The following is a 20303-nucleotide window of genomic DNA, read 5'->3' as shown; positions in this document are numbered from 1 at the left end:
GCCCAACGTGGGATTCGATCCCGGGTCTCCAGGATCGCGCCCTGGGCCAAAGGCAGGTGCCAAACCGCTGTGCCACCCAGAGATCCCCTAAAGGAGAAATATTTAAATCAAGAGTTTTCCAGTATCTCTAGGATGGTATCTATATTTCAGCCAACTTAATTTCTTAGCTTGATTTGGAAGCAGAGTTGAAGAAAATAAACCTAAATAATCTGATCTTTTCTCATCCCATTTCCCTGTCTTCTCTGATCTTACAGTCAAATAGGCAAAGATTAATTTGAAGTATGGTTACTTTCAAACATCAAAATTATGCATTTACAAAAAATATTTAGATATACATGAAGAAAGATGGTATTTAATTGATTAATGAATTCAACATTGGAGGGGGAAATGAACAGGAGCTGTTCTTCTATGAATTTCCTTGTGAAAATTACAAGAGCATCAAAAATGTGAGACTAAGAACTTTAAGATCACACACCGCTGAATAGTTTCCTACCAAGGGATCCTTCCTACCCAGCTGTCATTGCTGTCAAAAGAGGCACCAATACTGCTAAAAGAACAAAGGCAAAGGCAATACAATTTTAAAAGATACTGGTTTTAAGTAGAAAAACAATTGGTCAGTAACTGATCTTTGGATTACTCTATTCATCACCTAATTTTGCTTATTAGTAAAATATTTTCCACATATACTCTCATTTTTCGTTTTCACTTTCTTCCCTTCTTTTACTTTCTTCACTTTTCATCTTCACTTTCTTATATGAGTCTTTACTGTCTTATAGACAAAAGCAAGGAAAACAGAAACAAATGCCCATTGTATTCATGTGTAAGTATCATGACTCTAAGTTTTTAATTCATGTTCAGGATATCTGCGCTAATAGTGGTCAGCTATACACTTACTTCTGCTTCTTAGACTCTGTATGCAAATTGCCAAAGTGTACACAATTGTACAGCATATAGCATTTTAGGAAATTACTTGGACTAAAGAAAACACCTGTATTTCTGGCTTTAAATTATATACGCAATTTCTCCCTCCACCACCACCACATGCTTGCATTTTCCCATGTGATGCTAAAATGAGACTGTACCACATTAAATTTCATCTGTAACATTCCCAGTCACGGCTATATTCTATTAAGATTTCCCTGTAGCTTTATCCCGACTCTCCTCTGTCTACTGTTTTTAAAGCAAGGTATGGTCAAGTTTACTCCAATTTCAAGGGCATTTATACAGAAGCTAAATAAGATTGGCCCTAGTATAGAACTCAGGGGAACTATACATGTTACTTTTCTTTTCTTTTTTTTTGTTACCTCTCTCTTTTTTTTTTTTTTACAGTCTTCCATTCACAATCATGGGGGGAAGTGTGTGTATGTGTGTGAGAGTGTGTTTTACTGTCCCTTTTGAACTGTATTCTCAAATACAATTTGCTCAATCTATTGATACAACACTTTCTGGACATGAGGAAAGAGCTACTGTTAAAAAAATAGCATTCTTATATTCATTCTAAAGAAAACAAAGCTATAAATTTATCTATAGTAACACATGCTTAAAATCAAATATGCAAAGAACATACTGAATATCATGAGAATAAAAACAGGTAGTAAAACTTTGACTACATGATATCTTTAATCCTGTTTTTAGTTTAAAATAGTTATCTACAATTTAGCGTCCTCTTTTCAATTTATGGGGTTTTTCCCATAGAAGTCAGCTCTGCACTTTGAAGGTTTCATATGCATATAATTTACTAAGTTTTGAACCGAATATTTTCTATATCTGTAAGGAATATTTTTAATTACATATATTGTTTTTATAACAGTAATGGTGTTATGCTTTGTAATGTCTCAGTAGATTTATTTTAAGGACTCTTAGAAATCAGCATATTTATCGTTAAAAGTATTGTGCTGTAAGAGTAATCATTTCAAATTTGTTAAATTTTAGTGATTGGATTATGAATCAGGGATGTCGATCAGTTATGTGCTTTCCTTAAAGTTAGAATACTTACTAGAAAGCATTTTTTATGTTATAAAATTATAGATTTATGTATGACTTATTTTTGAGATCTCCACCTATTGTCATAAATTATTCTGAGAATTGAGTTTTTAACACATTTTTAAAAATTTCCTGGGACATCACTATACACAAAAAAGATTTTAGAGATTTCTTTTTCCATCATGTCCGAGTATGGCATCAAATATGAAGTATCTTTCTTTAGAAATATCTGCTCACATATTTGAAACATTCACCTATTCCTACATGTGAAAGACCATGTAGAGAGGCCCTGAGATCATATTACGAAAGAAAAGGATCCAGAAAAACTCAGCCTAGAAGCTGCCTTTTCCAAGACTGACATGAGGGAAGCCATCTTGGACCTTCACTGAGTTCAGTCACCAACTAAATACTGCCAAGTGGTCCCAATTGGTGCTACATGAAACAGACTATTCTGGAAGTCTACTCCTATCCCAATCCTTTATGTACAGATTGTGAACATATTAAAATGATTGATATTGTTTACGTGACTAAAATTTTGATTGCTTTTTACACAGTAATTGATACTGGAAAACTACCTTTCAGATTATATTAGAATATTGACTTATAAAATATACTTTCCATTTCTTATAAATACTATTTATATGCCTATTGTTTATTAAATTGAAAAAAAGAGTACTTTAGCTCCTTCTTCTGTCTTATAATATTTTGTACAGTCCTCCATCATAGATTTTTTTTAGATTCTATTTCAATGGTGGGCTTATGTGTTTTGCTTCTCTCTCAGCAACCCAAAAAGAGACAATATAAAAACAATAGTTTTCAAGACACTAAACATCAGATAATGAATATCCTTGAAAGACAGGACAAAAATGAAGTATCTCCAGGATTCCTCTGGGGAGGGAATTCAGATACAGTTTGATAAGCCCCATGAGTTAAGGTATTGAGACTGAGAGGCAGAGCAAGGCATCTAGTACTTCATCTATAGAAGAAAGTACTAGAGAGGAGAGGGATGCACCAATACAGAGAATTATGTGAAATCACCGAGGGTTCCCTGGATTATTCAGCTCAGTACTGATCATATGACCTGAGACCTAGAGAAAAAAACACCTGAGAGGATTAGATACCAGGGTGTGGCACTCACATAAGGACAGGAAGACTATCTGTTTCATCAACCAGACTGGCTAGAAACCCTGGGTAGAAACCACAGAAGAGTCTTTCCTAGTAGGGAAAATAATTATCCCTAGACTGAGCATATAACTTTCTGCTTAGGGTGGGACTATGAAAATTTACCACTAACTATTGCTCATTTTTTATTGCCTAAAACTTAGTCATATGCCCACATCTACATAAAAGGGAGGCTAGGAAGTATAGTCTTTAACTGGGTGTCCAACTAATAACTGACTCTTCTTCTGGGTCCCTCTGTATCTTGTTCTACAATGTGGCTGTGGAACTATTCAGTTCAAGAACAACATGTTCATTAACCCCTTTCCCCCAGTAAGAAACAAACTAACAACAAGAAGAAAGCTGAAGAAGAAGAAAGCTAAAGAAGAAGAAGAAAGAAGAAGAAGAAGAAGAAGAAGAAGAAGAAGAAGAAGAAAGAAGAAGAAGAAAGAAAGAAAGAAAGAAAAGAAAGAAAGAAAGAAAAGAAAGAAAGAAAGAAAGAAAGAAAGAAAGAAAGAAAGAAAGAAAGAAAGAAAGAAAGTTATTTCCTCCCTTCGTCAATGATAAAAGTACTGTTTTTAAATTCTGAAATACTTAACATATGGTTCTGTTTAACTGACAGATCTGTGGCATTGTACAGAGGAGATCTAAAGAAAATCCTCCCTTTTGGAACAAGCAGAAACAGTTGGTGCCTTGGGGAAGTAAACAACCGCTATTGTCATGGCCAGTTATAAATCAGATAAATTGTTGCTTGCACCTTACTTTTTTGTTAAATAACATGAGAATGTCATTGCAGCCTAACTTCCTTTTATGACTTTGAATTTTTAAAAATTTCATTTCTAGAAGAAAGGATTTAAAACAATGGTATGATAAGAAAGGGTTTAACCAATTCATTAAATAAGGAAATAAAATCCTCAATAAAAGACAGTTTCTAAATAAATATTCTTTTTTTCTAAATAAATATTCTATTTTGAAATGGCTCTATTCTTAAGAACTATCACATGGATGATCCTTTTCCTGTTTTGAATTCAGTGTTTTACTTTTCAATAAGGAAAAATGGACAAAAGTCTGAGAATTTCTATTGTGTTTCTGACCATTTAAATACCACACACAATGTGTATAATTATCAACAAAATGAAAGGACAAAACAACTTTAAGGTGCAATTTGCATTAATTACCTTTTTTTCAAGTCAAAGAGTGATATATATTAGAAGAAAAATGATGGGAGGCAACCAAAAACAGGGCTATGAAGATAACATTGTTTTTCTCCTCAGTTTTCTTCTGTCATAACATAACTCTGAGTTTTTATCTACTCCAATACTATAGCTCATCCTTTACAACTATCTTCTTTCCTGAAAGCTATTGAGGAAAATGTTACATTGATAATCAGAGAATGGAAAATGATGAGCTAGAAGAGACATAATGTGCTCTCTCAGTGATCTATGATATCATGATGATTAAGAGGAATAATTAATAGTAGCCAAAAATCTTAATGCAGTTAAGAAGAACTTTCTTTGGAGGTTCCTTCTGTATTCTAAAAAATAAATGTAAATTTAACTATACTTCAAGAGATTTCCTCAAGTTCTCACAAATTGTTAAGGCTTCATTTTTATCATTTCAGATGATTTCTTCCTTTTGTACAAATGGGACTTTTAACTTACCTTAAAGCCTATGCCACATAAATAAAATAACTGCAATTTTGTACTTTTTTTTTAAGCTTAAAATGTATATGGAAGCAAAGTTTACCATATATAATGAGTAGATGAGGAAGAGATTTCCTCAGGGCCAACCAAACATAAAGTGTCTTTTTGTCTTAAAAAAATAATAATAATAGGGCACGGGGTGGCTCATGGTGGAGCCTTTCTCTGCCTTTGGCTCAGTCATGATCCCAGGGTCCTGGGATGGAATCCCATATCAGGCTTGCTGCAGGGAGCCTGGTTATGCCTCTGCCTATGTCTCTGCCTCTCTCTCCATGTCTCCCATGAATAAATAAAATCTTTTAAAAAAATACTATTATTTCATTTATTTTCCATTTTCATATATTTTTCCTTAAAGATAAATGGACATGATTCAAATTATAAATCAAAAGTTCTGGGTTAGACTCATGGCTTATGATAAGTTCCTTAATCTTGCTTCAAATTTCCTATTAAATCATCTACAAATTATGAAAATGTGGGGAAAAATGTCTACATTGGCAAAGTTAGTGAAGGAAAAGTATTACTCATATACCAGAAAACTGGTGGAATTTCTGCTAGGTATAATGTCAAAGGAACCATTTTGTACCAAATCGAATACAAAAAATATCAGATCAATTGACAATTTTACACAATGTTATTTCTCCACTTTCTTTGGAACACATAATATTTTTGTTAGGGATTAAAACATTGATAGAAGCCAAATGACCCCATTAATTTAAATAGTCTTTAACTGCACAATCCTCTTTAAACAATATTTGGATCCCTGTTACCTTAAGAAACAAAGAAATTAAGAAAACAGACATTACCAAAATGAATACTTTCTCATAATATTCTTCCATTGCTTAATCTTCAAATGGTGCCTACTAATATTTTTTCCTTTTATCTAAGTTCACCCAAACATGAAGATTTCTTTGTGAACATTTTGAATGGAGATACAGACCTATTATCAACAGAACCCAGCTCAGTTCTTGTTTTTATTTTTATTTTTTTTCAGTTCTTGTTTTTAATTTCAAGTCATTATTGACAAGAATATGTAATCAGTTTATTAAACTGTGTGAAGGCAATGGTGTACAGATATGAAATTTATTTATTTTAGTTCTTACACCATACCTGTTACTATTCAAAAGTCATTCCAAGAGTGAATGCAGTTGACATCCAATTGTTGAGAAAAAGGACAATCTTTCTGTTAGACATCTTTGTTTTTTATGAATTACTTATTTGAAAGCCTATTTTGGTTGGCCTGGATTATCAGAACCCCCCTCTCATCTATCTTATTCCCCTCTTACCAAAACATTGCAATTTTAACTTGCTTTCTCCTTTCCCTGGTCTTTATGCTTATAGACAAGGTCCATAGAGTGCTGTGTATGTTTGGGGGATAGCATTCCCTGTTTAACTAATTCTCAATGAGTCCTAAGAAAAATGTTTGGCTCCAGTAGTTCTTTTACCATTTTATTGTTTATGTGGACTTTTTCTTGGCTTTGGCCTCTAGCTGCCACTTCTTTTACAACAAGAAAACTTTCATTCAACATCTTTTCAGAAATGGACATGTTTGCATAATTGAAAGACACTACAATGCCATCAAAGTGTTCTCCAGTCAGAAGAGATGGAAGCAATATGCTAAAAAAGTTTTACCTAAGCCATCAAAAAGGGAATAAACCAACCCAGAGAAGAATTCTTTAGAAATGAAAAAATGTTTCTAAATTATAAACAGTGATGATAAAAAAAATAAAAAATAAACAGTGATGATGTGTCTGAATAACAGTCATACTGATGGTAGATTAAAAATACTTTGTTATTTGTCCCATTGACAAGTGAAGTTTATTTTTCTCTTTTGAATCTAGGCAGGCTCTGCACTGCCTGACCAATCTAATAAAATGGTAGTGACGCTGTGCCCATTTCTGGGTCTAGGCATTAAGAAATTGGCAATTCCCATTTCCTTACTCCTGTAACTCTCACTCCTGTGAGAGTTTTTATTGCCCTGAGGCTGCCATGTTACAGAGACCATGTGGAAAAACCACTTGGAGGAACCAAGAGATTTCACAAAGAGAAAATGTTGCTTGGCTAATCCTCCAACCATTCCAGCTCCCAGCTTTTAAAACCATTTCATAGGAAGCCAACATGGAGCAGAGATAAATTATTTCACCTGGACCTATCCAAATTGCAGATTCATGAGCATACTGATTGTTGATATTTTAAGTCATTCGGTTTGGGGATTATTTGAAAGATAGTAATACATAAATAAAACAGACATTATAGAAGATAAAGGAACATAAAAAAGACAAACTCAGTAAATTCCCTAAGAAGGTAGAGTTTTAAAAAATAATGATCTAATCATAAGAGAGAAAATTTTATCTTTGATGGACTAATACAGAAAATCTGACTTACATAGAGTGGGAATTCGGGAGAGGAAGCATAACTTGCTCTTGTTTCTACATGAATGTAGCCATGAAATGTATATTTTTCTATAATTTTCTTCATTTTATAAGTTAATATATGTTTCAGAAGAAGGTAGTACATCTACTATTGTCTATATATGAAGAAAACACAGAAACATAATGGAGAAACATTATTATATTTCTATATATCTATCACATTAAATTATAAAAGATATGGAAAATCTGAACAATAAATAAAGTTGAATGAAGTGATCTCTACCTTTAAATTTCCCATATATATGTGATGCTTTATTCTTTCTAAAAACTTTTATATTTCTTATATATAAGAAACCTCTTATGCTTGGTGAAAACCCCCTTTATCCAATACTAACACCAACCACACAACATATACATCCTCTAAAACATGCTTTCACATCTGAATATTTATTTGCTCACAAAAGAAAAATTAAAGTGATAGAATTTGGGAGAAAATGTATATCAAAATTCTGAGGAAAAATGCAAGATTGTACTCATTTATAGACAAATAACTTTAACAGCTTACTTTAAAAATAAAGCATTAGAATGTATGATAAAAATTTAAGTATTTTCATTTATATTTAAAGTCTATTCTGCATATTTTAATTTTATTTTGAAATGATTTAAGAGAAATGGCACATGAAAGTAAATGAATGAATATTCAGTTACAGAAGTTTAAAAGTGAAGAATTAAATAAGCCTGCTGAAATAGCAGAAACGAAAAATATTGAAAAATAAATCTACTAACCAAAAAAAAAAAAATAGACTTATGAATAATTTCCCAATCTGGTCTTAAAGCAATAAAGTAGTACAAGTGCAGTCAAATTATTTTGAAAATGAGAGAAAACATAAATATAAACTGGAAATAAACTTCGTATTTCAGAAATATTTGATTTAGTATTATAGGCTCCTTAACGCATGCATTTTCAGAATTCAGGATAGTTCTTAAGAACAGCAGCATGTGGGAGATTCCAAGAGTCTCTAATTCTCCGTCCCCTCCAGTCCTATATAAAAACCAAAGCCTCTTCTGGTTTCTCCTTGTTAGCAGGCCTCTATCCAGACCTAACACAAAATCTTAGTCTCTGTGCCTAAGCCTGTACCCAGAGCTGCCAAATTTCGTAGAGAGAGTTGCAGACTCTTAATTGGTTGTTGTTCTGTTTCGTTTTGTTTTGAGAGTTTCTCTATTGTCTGCTCTCTAGAAATGTATTCCTTTGGTCTTTGTGCTTCTACAGCTCTCTGAAAGCCTTCATATAAGATGGCTGTAAAATGTCATTTTTTTCTCATTTTTATTAGTGGCAGGATTGGTTTGCCATGGACTACATCATTTTGCTTGAGTGTGAAAGCTCTCTTGTTTTAGAATTAGCCAATCTTCTATTTCACTATAGCCACAGTGTTGATCTCAAAGTAACTTGATAACAGCACGAGGAAAAGAAGAAAGAGCACTCGAATTTTAAAGTGTTTTTTTTTTTTTAGCTCAATTATACAAAACAGAAAATTTCTTCCTGCCTGAAGTTATAAAGTTCTAATGCCCACTAGTTTTGGCAAAAATATTAGTTTCAAGCGGCACTGTTTCTATCCTAGTGTAAGTCCAGTTTAGATGTTAATATCATTTGTGTTTACTAACATGAGACTAAGTTCTCTTTTGGAAGAATCTTTATTCCATATAACTAATAACACTTCCATCTGGTTCACAGAATATCTTCACCATAAAACTGCTGAACTTGTAGGAGTCAAGATGAAGCACGTCTGTATGCAGCGACAGAGCCTTCAGGAATCAATCTGTGTAATTTGTTTCCTCTTCTATCACCTTTGTACACAAAGAGCAGTGTTGTGCTTACCTTTTAGTTACGTCAAAAGAAAAGAAGGACATAAAGCATAGGGTATTTCCATTCCGTGCACATAAAGGATCCTAGGCAAGTCAAGCAGTGTGTGGCATGAGCTTTGAAAAAAGCTTTACTCAAAAAGTACTTGTGGTACAACAACCTGGATAGCTGGAAGATTCAAGATCAATGCTAAGCCCAACATAAAGCCAGAGGATAATGAAAATAAACAAAGAAGAATAATGGTTTAATATTTCTTCCTCAAACAAGTGTGAAACAAAGGTGGATTGTTGCATAGCATAAGGTAGGCAGAAATGAATCATATGTTCAATTTCCCAAGAATTAGATAAAATGACATTTAAAGTATTTTAAAATGGCACATTGTGCATTGACTTTGAAGATATTATTCCAAAGTTCTAATAATAGAGCATAATCCATTTCATTTAGACTTCAGTTAAATGTGTTTTTGATGTAATAATACATTAACATAATATTCTAATATTTTAAATTATGACTTCAGGTCATGACTAATTAATCTATGGGGTTTTATTAGACTCTTTTAAACCCTAGAAATAGTTGGTAAAAAGAAAAATGACGTTTTAATGACTATTTTAAAGCAGTTTAGTCTTTAAAAAGAAATCTGGCTCTAAAAGTTCAAAATTGAAATTAAAGGGTGATTTAATGCTTAACTTCTTCATTTGTTTGGACTAAGAATTGATAGGGAAAGCTAAATAAGGAGGTGCAAAATGGCTCATTTATATGGTAACACAATTTTTATATGGATAATTTTTCTATTTTGGGAGTTATGAAAAGATGAAAGAGTTCTTTAATTTTTCTGGATCATAGAACATTGACATCTCCACCTGGAAATATTTTCCCATATTCCTCTGCCTAATGAATATTGACAATACTGAACTCTGAATCACAAACAAGAGTTATGTTTTTCTGGAATTGGTTTAGTTGATGCAAAATTTGAGTATATTTGAAGGCAAAAGATACACCCACAACTTTCCCAGATGATTTACTACAATTAGTAGACCTAGCTACAGCATATTCTCCCTTGAGAACAAAATCTTATACTACAGGCTAACAGATACCATACACCAGGATCATTTAGCTGACCCCTTACTAGAAATGAGTCAGATAAAATTGCAAAGGAGGACAACCTGTGGCTTTCCAAGGATAATGCCAAAATCTTGATGGAATTTATTCACATACTCATTCTTTCATGAATCAAGTGATAATTCATGAAGTTCTCCAGTTTATCTATGGATTGGATTTTTATACTCACTTAGTTCTTACTGATTTGTATTGAATTAAGTCAAAATAGATTTTAAATGCCATTTTGAATTATGTACCCACTAATGTGCCAGCTCAGAGTTTGATAAACTAGAGCTTGAGTGCAAAACCCAGCCTGCCATTTGCTCTTATAACACTTGTGATCTAAGACTGATGTTTTATATCTTTAAATGGTTAAAAAAAATCAAAAGAAGAATTAGATTTTGTGACACATAAAAATTAGACTAATACCGAATTTCAGAGTCCATCTCAAAAGGTTCATTGGAACACCGAATTAAAACAGAAATTGTGAAGAGCCTGAGAATTTACCTTATTTGCTGATATATTAAGATAATATGTTGGATCTATTGAGTCAAATAAAATAGATTGTGAAAATTAAATATACTTCTGTCTTTTAATAATACTATTAGAAAATTTGAAATTACATATGTATCCCACATTATATTTCTACTGGACGGGAATGCCTTGGTGATTGGTCTTACTAATGATCTTTCAGAGAAGTGTAAATAAATGCTTCATGTCTCTTTTAATAGGATTAACTGATCAATACAACAGAATAATGTTCAGATTCTACAAAAGATTGGAGTTACTTATACCAAAATAACAGAATATGACAAAATGATAAATGATGATATCAAGAATATAAGGCTTGTCCAATTCAAAGTCCCCATTACCCTGAATTCTCCAATTTCTTTGTCTTAAGAATTAACAGTATTGTAAGATTAAATGGTTTTGGAAAAGATGAATGTAAACCCTTTAGACGTTCACAACTAGTGAACCACCCAAAATACCTATTTATATTATTATTGCTTTGTAATCTGCAGAAAACTTTCTTCATGGAAAATTTATTCCAAAATTCAAATCTTTATAGAAATAGAATTACAGAGATAAAATTTAGGTTGTGTGTCCTGAATCTCTGTTCTCTCAGGTTACCCTCCTCCCTGTCCCAGACTCACCATAGCATGGGGGAATCCTGTAGCTTAGCTTGAAGATAAGAATGTGAAGATACAGTTAAGATAGAGTTTATACTCTGAAGTTTTTCATCAGTGCTTCGTTGTCATAAAATCAATGGCTATTTTTTAACTTGAAATATAAAATTCAGCAATTTTGATAATCATTTTCAAATTATATATAAATACATGAACTTGAAAATAAGCACATATGGGGGCATCTTGGATGCACAGTGGGTTAAGCATCTGACCGTTGGTTTAGGCTCAGGTCTAATCTCAGGGTCATGAGATCAAATTCTGTGCCAGCTCAGCACTCAGCACAGAGTCTACTTGAGTTTCTCTCTCTCTTTCCCTCTGCCTCTCCACCCTCACTCTCTTTCTCTTTCTAAAATCAATCAATCTTTTCAAAAAAAGAAAAATAGAAAAGAAAAGAAGCATATATAATTTATGGTTTCCCATAAATACAAATATATTTCCTAAGCCTTAAAAATCCACACATAATTTTGTATTAATTTGAACCATATGAAGTTGCCAATTATGAAAATGATAACTTCACATAGTTCAACATGATAAATTAAAAAGATATGGATAATGGGTATACTAGCTACTTCTATTGAATTTCTACAAACAGTATGACTTCCACTCTATTATCATACCCCAGGTTAAAACCAGCACCAGACAGAGGTATTTAGAAAAGAAATACTTATATAGTAGGGAAGTTGGATCTTAATCATCTGAGAAAAACCTTTCAGGTATGCACAAAAGAAGTTCAAATTGGTTTATCATTGACCTTTTGAGGAGCAGTTGCTAGATTTTGTTTAAGATTTCCTATTGTAGGGCAGCCCTTGTGGCTCAGCGGTTTAGCACCACCTTCAGCCCAGGTCCGGATCCCAGAGACCTGGGATGGAGTCCCACATCAGGCTCCCTGCATGGAGCCTGCTTCTCCCTCTGCCTGTGTCTGTGTGTCTGCCTCGCTCTCTCTCTTTGTCTCTCATGAATAAATGGGTAAAATCTTAAATTAAAAAAAAAAAAGATTTCTTATTGTAGAACAACTTCCAACAGCCAAATTACATAGCTTCAGGAATTAGCTATGGAGCCAAGGGGATTTAAAGTCAACTTCTCCACTCACGCTATGAAATCAAATCTCAGATTATCAGCTGGCCTATTGATAACCATCTTCAAAGCTGCAAATTTATAAGTCAGTGCCATTATATGACGTTCAGACTGTAGGAGAGATTTTTGTTTTAATAGATATATGTATATGTCAAACTAATCTTCCAAAAAGCAGGAGGAATTTTCTTTTGGATATTATCTGGAAGCCTGATAAATAGGCATATGTGTTTGAAAACAACCATAATTCTTACTTTGGACTATTAATTCATCCAACATCTATTGAACACTTTTAGCAATTACACTATATACTAGGAATAAAGAGATTATTTAAATCCTAGTCTATGTCCTACAGAATTCACAGTTTAGTTGTGGAGAAAAGAAGAGTATATAAGTGATAATTTAAGCCATGGATTAAATACATATTCTATTTGCCAACCAAGTTCTTTTTTAAAAATTTTGTTTGTGTTGAGAGGGAGAGAGAGAGAGAGAGAACATTAGCAGGGAAAGGGCCTAAGGGAGAGGCAGGAGTAGACTCCGTGCTATGCCAGGAGCCTAACATGGGGCTTGATCCCAGGATCCTGAAATAATGACCTGAGAAGGAAGGCAGAAGCTAAACTAACTGAGCCACCCAGGTGCCCCTGCCAACCAAGGTCTTAAGAAGTTTTTTTAAATGCACCTTTTTTATTCTACAATGGTGGTCATAAATGTTGTCTTTTCTGTCTACAAGAAGCTGGTTGCAACTAAGGATACAAGGATCTGGATCAAATTTTTGCAGTAGTAATATAGATGATGCAATATGGGTGTGTATTTTAAGAGTTTATGAGGTACTATACAACAAAATACACTAATATTTTTGAGCACATATTTTTATTTGTATGGTTATGACTGTCTTTTGTTTTCATGATCCTATAGCCAGAAGGTAAATCACACCACTTAAGAATCCAAAAAACCAGAGGTACCTCAGTGGCTTAGATGGTTAAACATCTGCCTTTGGCTCAGGTCATGATCCTAGGGTCCTGGGACTGAGGCCTACATTAGGCTCCTGGCTCAGTAGGGAGTCTGCTTCTCCCTTTGCCTCTCCTCCCTGATCATGCTCTGTCTCTCTCTGTCTCAATGAATAAATAAAATCTTAAAAAAAAAAAGAATGCAATAACCTAATACTGAGAAACAAATTAACAAATTATATATTTTCTAAGCAATGTAGAATTATCTCTTTTTTACCTATACATGGAATTGTGGTAGGAGAAGTAAAATACAAACAGCATTATGATTGGGAGAAATAAGTGAGTGAGAGCTTGTTGTTTTCTGAATTTTGGTGGGTTTTTTTTGTTTGCTTGTTTGTTTGAAGGGATTGTTTTGTTCTGGGTTTTTTTTTAATGAATTTTGCAGGTCACTGATCAAGTTTATCAATAAGGATTTTGAAAACTACTGATGGCATCAAAAATGCCATTAACACCTTGATCTGAAGACAAGTGAGCTCGCGCTTGGATAATTCCTTACCCCATGCATACTAAGACCTCTCTGGCGTGTCAGATTCTGAATGCTCACAATTTTATGACAAATTTATAGTTGTTTCTGTCCAGGTTATTTCTTAGCATCTTCATCTAGAACCACTAGATTATCTTTGTTGAAATTGAACAGTTTTATCACCCCATTCCCTTTAATACTTTTGAGCAAAAAACGAACAAAACAATTTGGGGGAAAATAACTGATCTTTTGCTATAATCATAAAAGGAACAAAACCAAACCACTTTAAGGCTGATAGTATTCAAAGTTAAGTGATGTTAGAAATACAACAAACTGACTTCTTTTTAGCTTTAGGTATCACCCTGAGGAACTGAAGCTGAGCTACTTCTAATCAGCTTTTTATCACGTTGAAATTTATGATTGTTAATATCTTCTGTATTTGAGAATTAATACAAAAAGTTTGCTATGAAAAGTCCTAGGAATATCAGACATTAAATTTGTTTTAGAGTCTTTGATCTCATAGGCAAAATGGTGTATCTCAATAAGCAGGGATTTCTTATATATATGTATAAAAGAAAGCTTGAAAATAGAAACTTTAAAAAAAAAAGATTTTACTTATTCATTCAAGAGAGAGCACAAGGAAGGGGATAGGGGAGAGGGAGATGCAGATTCCCCGCTGAGCAGGGCTCTATCCAGGACCCAGAGATCATGACCTGAGACGAAGGCAAATGCTTAACCATCTGAGCCTCCCAGATGCCCCAAAACTAGAACTTTAAAGTTGTTTCTATTTTTTTTTAAGATTTTATGTATTTATTCATGAGAGACAGAGAGAAAGAGAGAAGCAGAGACACAGGCAGAGGGAGAAGCAGGCTCCATGCAGGGAGCCCAACGTGGGACTCGATCCCCGGTCTCCAGGATCATGCACTGGGCCAAAGGCCAGCACTAAACCTCTGAGCCACTTGGGCTGCCCTCTGTTTTGACACTATATTGAGATAATATGAAAATTAGAAAATACATTGGAAAGTCTCTATGGTCATTGAATTTAACCAGAGGATTTGATGTAGTTTAAAAAGTATAAACCTTCACACCTGCCAGATAATAGACCTAAACTTCATATTATATGCGAATCAACTGTGAAAGGTTTACAGACATTTCCTTATTGCTTTCAGGACAGAACATCAGTCATGTCTTGTCTATTAGACTATGGGAAATTTAGGAATTTGAGACATTTTACTTTGAAAATTAAATTAACCAACCACCCCTGATTAGTTGACATTTAGTCTACTAGTTCTAAATATAGCTGAGACGATATTTTAATCTTTTATTTTTTAGATGTCAGTTTATATCCTACTTTTTCCTTAAGTTCTCCCCTACTTCCCTTAATCAAAAGTTCCTGCTACTTTATTTAATTCCACAAATCCTTCTTAAAATATTACCATGTGGCACTTTGCTAAGAACCAAGAATGTAAATGTGAGAAACTCAGAGTCCTCCAACCTCCCATAGGAAAGTACTTGTATTTTCTTTTGGTGTTCAAATTATTCTGTGTTTCCCATTAGTGTCTAACAAAGGGCTCTTGTTTTATTCATCCCTTTCTCCCCAGCACCCAGGTGAATGCCCAACTCATAGATATATTTGATGAATGGAATTCTTGAAGTATATCCTTTGTCATAAAAATTTAATATCTTTTGCTTATTAAAGAAGATCACTCTATTTTTCATGACTAAAATGGTTTTCTAAGATGAGAGATTCAATATAATCAGTATAAGAAAGAATGGTACAGAGAAAAATAGGAAATCTGGCCACCAACCTCTAGATCCCATTGTAATATAAACCATGGCTGTCTTTTCACCGTATATACCCACACCCTGGCCCACAAAATCTGGCTCACAGAGGATACTAACCACTATTAGCAGCTCAGTCAGCTAATTAAGAAAGTGGGGGAATTGTTGGTGGACATCACCCATTACTTGTCTGATTTGACATCTTTTGTTTCAACTTTACATCCCTATTTTTTACTGTCTGGAAAATAGATTTAATCTCAACAGCAGGTTAAGTATGAAGATAACATGGAAGAAACGTTTATAAAAATGTTTTGTAAACTGTAAGTTGCTAAATGATTATATTATTTTAATATGACCTTTGTTTTATTTTGTTTTGCATTGCTTTATACAAAGAGAGAAACCAACCAAAATAAATGCTTCTAATTTCTCTACCATATATTTTAATGATGTCATAGGATATTCAGTTTCTTCTCTGACATTTCTTCTGTAGTATTATTGGTTTTGTTGCATCTCTGCCATTCAAATTATGGTCTTGAATGCTGATAGGTTTTTAAAATAGTTCACAGGGTAAAAAAAATCCAAAAGAATTTTCAACTTTAAGTCAATGTATGAGTTGGTAAATCCAAAAGCATTTTTAGCCTATTTTTCTTAACTGGGTGAGTCTCAATAATTTTTTTTTTAATGAAAAAGTTTTAGTTTCTTTTTTTTTTAATTTTTTTTTTAATTTTTATTTATTTATGATAGTCACAGAGAGAGAGAGAGAGGCAGAGACATAGTCAGAGGGAGAAGCAGGCTCCATGCACCGGGAGCCCGATGTGGGATTCGATCCCGGATCTCCAGGATCGCGCCCTGGGCCAATGGCAGGCGCCAAACCGCTGCGCCACCCAGGGATCCCAAAAGTTTTAGTTTCATTATCATTTTTCAAGTTTTATCCATATGTTTAAATATATCACCACAAGCTATTATATGAGAAGGTAATTATCTATTCATTGATTTGTCCTTCTTTTTAATGCTACGTAAAATCTGCTCTTCATTAGGGTGGGCATGATCTAAGATTCTTATCATAATTCTTTATTGACCTTGCAAAAGATCATGTACATGCTTGTCCCAAGTCTCTCTGTTTCCATAAAGTTATAAAATACAAGTGTTCTAGTATAAGCCTGAATATCAATCCTAGACATGTTTTACATCTTTACCTTCCCTCTTTCCCAAATAGATACATGAATGTTCACAGATATAATTACAAGTTCATATCACAAAAAGTTACAATATTTAGTACTACTTATTTTTTATTATCATAAGTCTGAGGAGGCCCTCAACATTTACCAAATAAAAACTTAAATTTTATACATATCAAAAGTATCATGTATGGAGTGCCTAATAAAGTCTCATAAACTTGAATTATAGTTAGCAAATGTAAATAACAAAAGGCCTTACTTTTGTGTGCAATATCTATTTGTAGTAAAGGAGAGGCTAGTGATATGGCAGGAGTTTTTCTAATGCCCACACAGTACCTTTATATATGAAAATAACTTAAAATTTTCTGTTATCTTAAGGGAAAGGCAATTTTCTTAATGAGTATCCATGGATTACTGACAAATTAAAACAAGCTCTGTCTACTTTGTATTCTAGCAAATATGTTTTACTCTTCTAGTGTCAGATTTTATTGAAGAATATTGGGTTAGCATTCACAAACCAAAAAATTACAATGAAAATAATAAAAATTTGGCAAGGTTAATAAAGTAATTGGAAAGACCATTAGAAATCTTCCCAGGATCTTATCAAACACAAACCTTAAGACAAAACTTCCACTGTTTTAAAAACTTAAGTAATGAACAATCCTGTGGATTGAAGTCATTTGAATGCAGAGCTCTAGTATTTGGAGTTAATCTTATGTATGCTTTGAATTTTTTGAATGACATAATAGAAGTTCTTTAGCATGACAATTTCAAGGCTCCCTATTTCAGGACTAAGTCAAAATCAACTTTATTTCTTTATTGATGTATAGTCATTTCTGACTGGATCCTGGCAAATGCTCCTCATGTGGTACAATTCTAAAAGTTCAAGTTAAATAAACCATCCAATGAAGATAGTTCCCTTCAGAACAGATTAAAGTCCTCTTGAATTGGAGACTCTATCTTTGCTAAATTTACTCATCTTTCACTTAACAAATGATTGTTGACCACTATCTATGCACTAGAAAGCCAACAGTGAACAAAATAAACAAACTCTGCCCTCATGGAGTTTATATGTTAGTGCAGGACACAGATAGCAAATAAATAAGTAAGCATGTGTAGCTTCTGTTAGATAGTGATAGATGCCAAAAAGAAAAATAAAGCAGGGAAGGGGGATAAATAGTATCAGATATGTTTGTGAAACTCCAGAGTTTTTTAGGGGAAGACTCACTGAAATTTTAACATTAAAGCAAAGACCTGAAGGAAGTGAAAGAGGAAGCCATTTGAATATTTGGAGGAAGAGAAGACTGGAAAGAGAGAAGAGCAAGTGCTGAGGCCCAAAGCAGATGTGTGTCCAACAAGTAGGAACAGCAATAGGGACAATGTGACCTACATGGAAAGAATGAGAGGACAGTGGTCAGAGTTAGAGGTTGGAAAAGTAAGAAGGTGATGGAAAGGCATGTGGAAGCTTAAAGTCATTGCCAATTTTTTAAATTTTACTAGAAGATCAGTAGAAACCACTTAAGAGTCTTAAGTAAGACTGATATGATTATTAAAAAAAAAGACTGATACTATTTTTTAATATCAGTGGAATGAAAGAAAGCAAGAAAAGAAGGAATACTAGGTAGGTGGCTATGGAAATAATACATAGCAGAGAGGACAATGGCCCAGACTAGGGTGGGAGCAAAATGAAAAGGATTTGATGAGTGATTGAATGAAGAGTATAAAGGAAAAGGGAAGTGCCATGGACCTGATACAATAGAAGAATAAAAATACAAGCAAATGGATCAAACGAATGGAAAAATGTAAGTACCATTCACTGAGACAGGAAAGAATATGGATCAATCTCTAATTTCTTGACAAGCATATTTAAACTATAAGTTTCCTTTTGTTTTATTTATTTTTTAAAAAGATTTTATTTATTCATGGGAGACACTGAGAGAGAGAGAGAGAGAAACAGACAGACAGACAGACAGACAGAGACACAGGCAGAGGGAAAAGCAGTCTCCATGCTGGGAGCCCAATGTGGGACTCGATCCCAGGACTCCAGGATCACACCCTGGGCCAAAGGCAGACGCTAAGCCGCTGAGCCACCCAGGGATCCCCTAAAATTTTCCTTTTCAATACTTCTCTATTTCTCACAGTATTTAATGTATACTCTCTTTAGGATCATTCTGTTCTACGCATTTCATATTTTTTCCTGTGGCTTCCTAGATACCAAGATAGTTATTTAGTACTATGTTTTCTAATTTCTAGTGATAGGATTTTTTCAAATTCCTTTTGGTTATTCAGTTTTCAATTGTACTGAGTTTTGGTGAGGAAAAGATAATATGGTGTTGATTTTTTTAAATGTATTAAAGATTATTTTTGCACTAGCATATGATAAAATTTGTGAAAGCTTGAAAAGAGTGTGTGTTCTTGGTATTCTGGGCATAGAGTTTTAAAATCATGTTATTCAGATGCTTCTTAATTTGTACTTTGTCAGCCTTATCTATGAATTTTTAAAAGAGGGATCTTAAACTCTTTAGCTAGGACTTCTCACTTACCTATTTATCCGTTCAATTCAGTCAGTCACATTTAATATACTCAGGGGCATTAAGAGACTATTTCATTTATCTGCATTGTTCACTGTTTTGAGTCCCTTGAAAGCAGAGACCGTGTTAGTCACTGTAACATTTGAAATAAGGAATACAAGGCCTGGATATAGAAAACCCTGAACTCATCTTTGCTGAATTAATGAACAAATGCCTATTAAAGCAGAATTAATTTTAGAATATTTTCCCATGAGAGTTATATACTAGAGCTGGTACATCTGCATATTTTCCTTAGTATCTTGTAATTGTATAAAATATGATGGTGCAGGCATTGTGTGGACAGGATGGAGCTAATTAGTTTATAGGAAAATTTAATCTGTAGATATATTTTCATGATCTAAAAAACCATGTTGGATGATCTTAGATAATCATTTTCTTCATACCTGCTTAGGTTATAACTGCAGAACAAGATAAATATTTTCATAAACATTCTGGAACCTACATATTAATTTGACTATTTACTATTTGTAATCTTCTTTCAAATTAAGATTTCTAAAAATTTTGGTGTTAATTACCTTCCATTTCCATAATATTAAAAGATAAAATAAATCACATCACTTCACAGATATATTTTTTATTATTTTATTATTTTATTTTATTTTTAATTGGAGTTCAATTTGCCAACATATAGCAAAATACCCAGTGCTCATCCCATCAAGTACCCCCCTCAGTGCCTGCCACCCAGTCACCCCCAACCCCTGTCCACCTCCCTTTCCACCACCCCTTGTTTGTTTCCCAGAGTTAGGAGTCTCTCATGTTATCTCCCTCTCTGATATTTCCTACTCATTTTCTCTCCTTCCCTCTTTATTCCCCTTCACTATTTTTTATATTCCCCAAATGAATGAGACCATATAC

The sequence above is a fragment of the Canis lupus genome, chromosome 29, assembly GCF_011100685.1.
Source record: "Canis lupus familiaris isolate Mischka breed German Shepherd chromosome 29, alternate assembly UU_Cfam_GSD_1.0, whole genome shotgun sequence".
Classification (NCBI taxonomy): Eukaryota; Metazoa; Chordata; class Mammalia; order Carnivora; family Canidae; genus Canis; species Canis lupus.
The sequence above is the reverse complement of the archived record's forward strand: the minus strand, read 5'-3'. Positions refer to the sequence as shown.